This window comes from Porites lutea, chromosome 11, assembly GCF_958299795.1.
Source record: "Porites lutea chromosome 11, jaPorLute2.1, whole genome shotgun sequence".
Classification (NCBI taxonomy): Eukaryota; Metazoa; Cnidaria; class Anthozoa; order Scleractinia; family Poritidae; genus Porites; species Porites lutea.
In genome coordinates, this window is record NC_133211.1 from 20,807,686 (window position 1) to 20,814,176 (window position 6,491).

Below are 6,491 nucleotides of genomic sequence, written 5' to 3' on the forward strand. Positions count from 1 at the left end.
TTCCAGCTAAAAGAATAAGACGGCTGCTCTAGTCTGGAGACAGGTCTTGTGTTCGTCAAAGTGTACTTGTTTACCGAAATAATGATATAAACAATTTATTAACTAAAACATTGTAGCTAAAAATACCCTTTTTGTTTAATTATAACTCTTACTAAGATTAATTTTCGCTAGAGAAGCCTCAAAAGGATTTTCTCTCTGTGGGAGGCTTTCCTAACCAGAGTAATTGCGGGCCTGAATTGACTTCCCACCGAAGACAGGAAAAGTTTTTAACTCACCTACTGTTAATATAATAAAAGTCCATGAAAAATTATGTCGTTGTTTTACTCTCGTCATCAAAACAGTTCAATGAAACATTTAACACAGGTTACCAAGATTTTTAATCAATATGTTTTGTCAACCTTTGACAACTTTGGACGGATGCAACCGTGGCTCTCATCCAGTATATCATTAATTGCTTCTTGATGTAGCTGTTATTTTAGGAATCCTTGCTTCTTACTGTAACAACAAAAATTATGTCTAATTATCTTTCATGACTGGACCCCTCACAGTGCAATGAACTCTACCGAGGTCTTCCAACATTCTGTAACATTTTTTCATTGGCCAAGGACATCAGTGTCACGTTCTTAACAGGTGACTTACCCTCTGGGTGATTGTCACCTACACAACCTAAAAACTAACTAGAAAATTCCCCCTGTAAATTTCAAGTGTCTGTGGCCCTGGTTGAGTTTTCTGCATTGAAAGAGCCAATTTTTGCAATTTCAATTTAATTTAAAAATCAATTTTAAATGTGTTGGTGATGCAACTGATTCTTCCTTCCCGTCCACTTCCTCGAAAACTGATCAGCGCTAATCCAGGGTTATGCGGAATTTTAAACAAAATTCCTCTTCCGAAAACACATCACTGGGCTTACAAAGTATTAATGAACGCGTACGTTTACTTAACCCAAAAATGACCCCTCAGAAAAGTCTATGAGAAATTGAGCTCTGCTCTCTTTGGAAAAAAAGAAACAACAACAACAACCTAGTAAAATATCTTGATCAATAATTTACCTGTTTCCATCATAATTGCTTACTTACACTGGAATGCTTTTCTCAAACAGACGAGTCAAGCATAGGGCAGTGCAACAGCAAAAAAAAAAACAGTTTCTCGCAGCTGTATCTAGAGCACGAGATAAAATGGAAAAAAAGTGGGTTTGATAGCAATGGTCACTCTTTTTAACTTTTATAACCGAGCGGCGGTCACTTTTTGTCTTCCTATAGTCATGAATGCAAATGTAATTGTGGATCTACCGTCTCTTTCCATGCACAGTCAGGACGTTAACATACAAACAGCACTTGACATAAACAGCATTCATGCCCGAAACTTAGAATTATGACTGAATTCAGTAAAAAGAGAGAATACTAGCAGTGTATTATATCCAGGGTTTTCTCGCGGAGCAATACAGGTAGCAATTAAGGGGACTAGTATGAGAGATTAGTACTGACAGTGATTTTATTTAAACCGTGAAATAGGTAGTAGAATTAATACTACCGCACTATTATGCACTATTTCTATTGTCTTCTCTTGTTTATCGCTCGCTATTTTGCACTATTAATATATTTGTTAGTATCTGTTTAACTGTTCAAGTAAAATCACTCTTCTATTAGGAAAAAAACTTGGTCTTCCTTCGGTTGAACATGAAGTAGTGGTTTAATGAACTAAAAATTAATTACGTAATAATACTAATAAAGAAAATCAATGGCTGATGGTTCAGGTAAAAGCAAATGAACGGGCGTTTCTGAGGTGTCAAAGTATGATGCGAGTTCTAAATTAAGGTGGTTTAATTTAATTCTGAATTTTAGGCTGCCCCATTTTACACTTAATCTCGCCATAACTTCGATTGGTCTCACCAGGCGTTCGACTTATCACGGTACTGAGCCGATAAATTAAAATTGTTGAGAAGGAATTAAATGGAAAGTGGTCGTTTGTCATTTTAACCAGGCCTATTAGGAAGTTAGTGTAACGGTCTTCCACTTTACTTAATAGCTGTAACACTTTGTAACAACGAATCAAGCAACCCGAAAGGTGTAAGTTTTCCGGCTATGCCTTGCTGTCTGCTAGATCTAAAATCGTAAAACACTCGTTTACAAATGCTGATCCACCTCTCTATGTGCTGCCGTAGGAACATTGTTTGGCGAATTTTAGCTGCATAATAAACACAGGATTTTTGCAATGTCTTGGTAGTTAAAACACTAAGATACAGTCAGCGATCATTGGGACTTGCTGGCTGCCTGAGGTTATACTATTACTGTTCTAGGATCAACTATTTTCCGTGGTTACCACTACCCAGCTGGCAACATGAAAAAATTAACTTGTTTTATTTATTTATTTACTCACTTAATCATGTAATTATTTATTTATTCTACACCAACGTCGGGATGGCGGACATGATTTTCAACTTAATTTACTGTTAGTAATAAACGGAATCGTGACAGCACCAGGATTCTTGGCCGAGAAAAATCAGACCAAGATGCTTTACTTAACCTGCTCTGGACTTCCCAATAGAAAAGAAATTAAATTATCTCTCGCTTTTATATTTTACTCTTTTATCCATTGACTCCTACATGTATTAAAAGATGCTCAGGGAACAATGTAATACTGTCCGGGAAGAAGCTCCAACATGGGCATTTAATTTTAAACTTGGACGAGAATATATTTAATTGGAGGTCGCTGAACTAAAAAGGACATGGGATGAAGGGTTTGATAGGGTGGCAACTGAAATTCGACATTTACAATTTTAACGTTTGGTACTCGCTGAGTATTTTGACTATGAAGTACCTTTCTGTGTTTATCTCACTAATGGAAGCTCAAGAGACTAAGGGTGGTAATTGAAATTTGACATTTACGAGAATTTTAACGTTTTGTACTCGCTGAGTATTTTGACTATGAAGTACCTTTTTGTGTTTGTCTCACTAATGGTAGCTCATAGAGAAATTGAAATTCGACGGCGTTTACAATTCTAAGCGAAAAGGTATTCCGTTCAAGATAAGTAAAAGTCGTTTGGGCTTAATAAGCGGTGTTCGCTGAGTAAATATTTGACTGTTTCTCACTAATGGAAGCTCAAGAGACTATCCCTTTGAAAACACTCATTAACAGCACGGAATGGAGAGAAAATGTTACGTAACTTTCATCTGTCTTAGTGTGTGATGTTGTACCGTATACGACAGGGAATATCTAACAACTGCAATCATGGTTCACCAGCGTAGTAAATAAACCCATTAGGATGTTACTAAAACAATCTAAATCTTAATAGATAACAGGTTTTCATTGCAAAATTACCATTACATTGAAGATGTCGTTGTAATCCTGCGGCACATCTGATGCCGGTGTTCACCCAGCATCCGACTCGAAAAGATTTATTACGCCGTTAAACCAAAAGAAAGTTCGGTCACTCACAATTGAGAGAATTTATCTTATAAGCTCATTATACTCATTCTAAGCAGGAAAGGTTGTTAAGGCGACAGGGGGTTGTTTGATTTAGAGGAAAAGTTTTGAAAGCATGCAGTTAATGGGTCTCTTAAATCAGTTAAATTTTGGACGCATGTCATTTCAAATAATTGCCGCCATCAATTGTATCACTCTTCGAAACATTTTCTCGAACGAATAAGTTCGTTTCAAACGTAGCCGCTATTAAATAAACGACGTGCATGTGCTGACTGCAAGACAGCTTGCTATTTCCAGTTAAGACTTAACCAAAAAGTCCAGATAGATTAAATAACATACTTTACTGAAAACACAGATCGAAAACATCTTCAAGGTGAGTAATTATAGCAAAGCATTCCCGGTTTCAATGTACATCATAATGTTGCTGAAATGAAGGGACGCCTTTCGCCATCGAAAACGAAATGATTTCTGTATGGAGATCGCGCTGCACTTCGGCAAAAACTCTGACTTTATATCTGAGAATAGATGAGTTGGTACACTGAACTTAATAAAGGATTTTGTAGTTTTCATTTCGTAAGCTGATAACGTCGGTTACCCTGGCTTTCTTCCTTATTATGTTTGCTTTTTGAATTAAAAACAAATTTTAAAAAATAATGTTCTGCAGTGACGCCTTAAGCGCTTCAGATCACTTCCCTGGTACAACGATTCTTGTGCCAAGTGTTCAGTTTTTTACATGCATTTTTTATTGGCAGTTAAATTCAAGTCACCAAAGTTGTACGTCTTCTACGGTCCCGAGCAAAGGCCTGACAAAGAGAATAAACTCCGACTTTACAACGCAAGTAAATCAGCAAATAATTATGAAAATGTAATTGTAGTCGATGAAATACTCCGTAGTAGACTTGCCTGAAGCCGTTCTTAAAACACTTACAGCAGGTGTTTCAGTCCCACACGAAGATTTAACAATGATTACGTAACAAATTTTAATGTGGCTAAATTGTAATTTAGAAAAAGTTAACCTCAAGACATCATTAGCGGGTCAGCAGTTGAGCCCCAGGTAGGCAGGGTCGTGCGGGGTGGCCGCCGGGTCTGCAGTGAACAAGCACAGTTGTTCCGAGCAGGAACATGAGGAATTGTACATGTGCACAGACGCTCGAGATCATTCGCGGTAGGCTTACATGATGAACTAGCCCAGCCAGTTGCCTTCTTTGCTTTGCTGATCTTTGCGAATCATTAATGTGAATTCACGACGCTGCTTTCTTCTTGTACCGTCACACTAAAAATGTTCAGTGGAATACTTACCACAAACCATACTTACCTATCCGAGGGCGGGAGAAGTGGGATAAGATTGCAGCTCGGCTTCCTGTCTCTTATTTTTGCACGCCAGGTGAACCGGAGGGAAAAAACTCGTGCAACTGCAATAAAATGTCATTCAAGGGGGCAGACCTGAAAATTTAAGCTCGGGTTGATATCCGCCGTGGAGTCGGCCTCTTAAACATTAAATTGAAATTTAATTGGCAAAATGTCCGATTACATGAACAAATTTAATCAATAGATTTGTATAGTCGAGCTCCAACTTTGAACAGGGACTCCGATTACGAGCTATCCGGGATCTTCACGTGCGGTTTGTCAGTGATTCAGGGTATAAGTCACGTGACAAAACGTAAAACTCCATCACCGTTCCGAATCGAAAGCTTGTGTATGCTTATAACATTTTCTGTCCTGGGATTTAAAACCTCGTTTACTTTAAGTCATTTAGGAACAGGCACTTCAAGCTTTTGACAATGACCGTTTTTCTCCATAATTAAACATGATATGATTATCTACTCTTATCTCAACATTATCTTTTACTTTAGGCAATGTCATATCAGGACAACTATAATTCAGACTTAACAGGAACACTTCCTTATCAACGATGCCTCATTCCTGGCCTTCCAGAAGATACGCAGCACACAATATATGATGAAACAAACTTTATTTTCGTCCCTATAGTTATGCTCTTGGCTTTTCTTTCATTCACAAGTAACTTCCTTGTAATGGCGGCTCTGATACAAGTAAAATCTCTCTGGCATCCTTCACTATTGCTACTGGGCAGTCTTTCAATAACCGACATATATATATACACAGGCGCACCATGCAGCAGCACAGGGGCCAGGTGTCTGCCATCTTAGAGCAAGAGAAGAAATTGGCCAACACTGTAGGTTTGATCGTAATCACACTCTTTTTTACTGTCTTACCGGGACTTATTCTACCTGTAGTTCTAAAACTTCTGGGATTTTCACCCACTGAAAATATCCCTTTTGGTCCATTTTTTAGTTTTTTACTGACTCTAAATGGATTTTTGAATCCGTTGTTAAACTATGGCAGAAATGAAGGTGTACGCAGAGCAGTGCGAGGCTTAGTCGGATGCTCCTGCATTGTAACTCATAGAGTTCAACCTTCCACCAATAATGGCCGCAATCAAGGAAGTGGGACAGTTAATCCTACTTCCAATATTGCGCAGAATGCTACTAATATGCAAGTGTTAGTTGGGCAGCCTTCGTCCCAAACTCAGGATTAGGAATTATCCCAATGTGGGACCAGGCGCTCAGCGTTTCTCGAAAGTCTTTTAAGATTAGCTTTTTGTATTTTCAAAATAAATTAATGGAATTTTAAGGGCTATACGCCAAAAAAGATAAATGTGAACTTAAAAGTCCTTCAAACATTTCTAAAAGCTTCTAAGCCAAAAAGGCGATAATGATACACCACAATAAACTTGAACTTTAACGTAGTGTGACTGTCAAGCAGAGATCCATAGACACATTTCGCGACCCCTCGCTCCATACAATCGCTACATATGAGACTCACTAAAACAAAATAGTCACCCAGTTACTATAAAATTAATAAACGGTAATCCCAATAGTTTTGTGTTATGAACTTTACGTATTATAGAGAATCCTACTTATTTATTGTTTAGTTTCAAGTCAAATTGATTTCGCGCTAGTTTGCATTGTAAAAAAAACTTCACAACATATAAATTTTTCAGTTAAATCGACTCAATTGTATAATTTATCATAGGCCTCGTGATACGA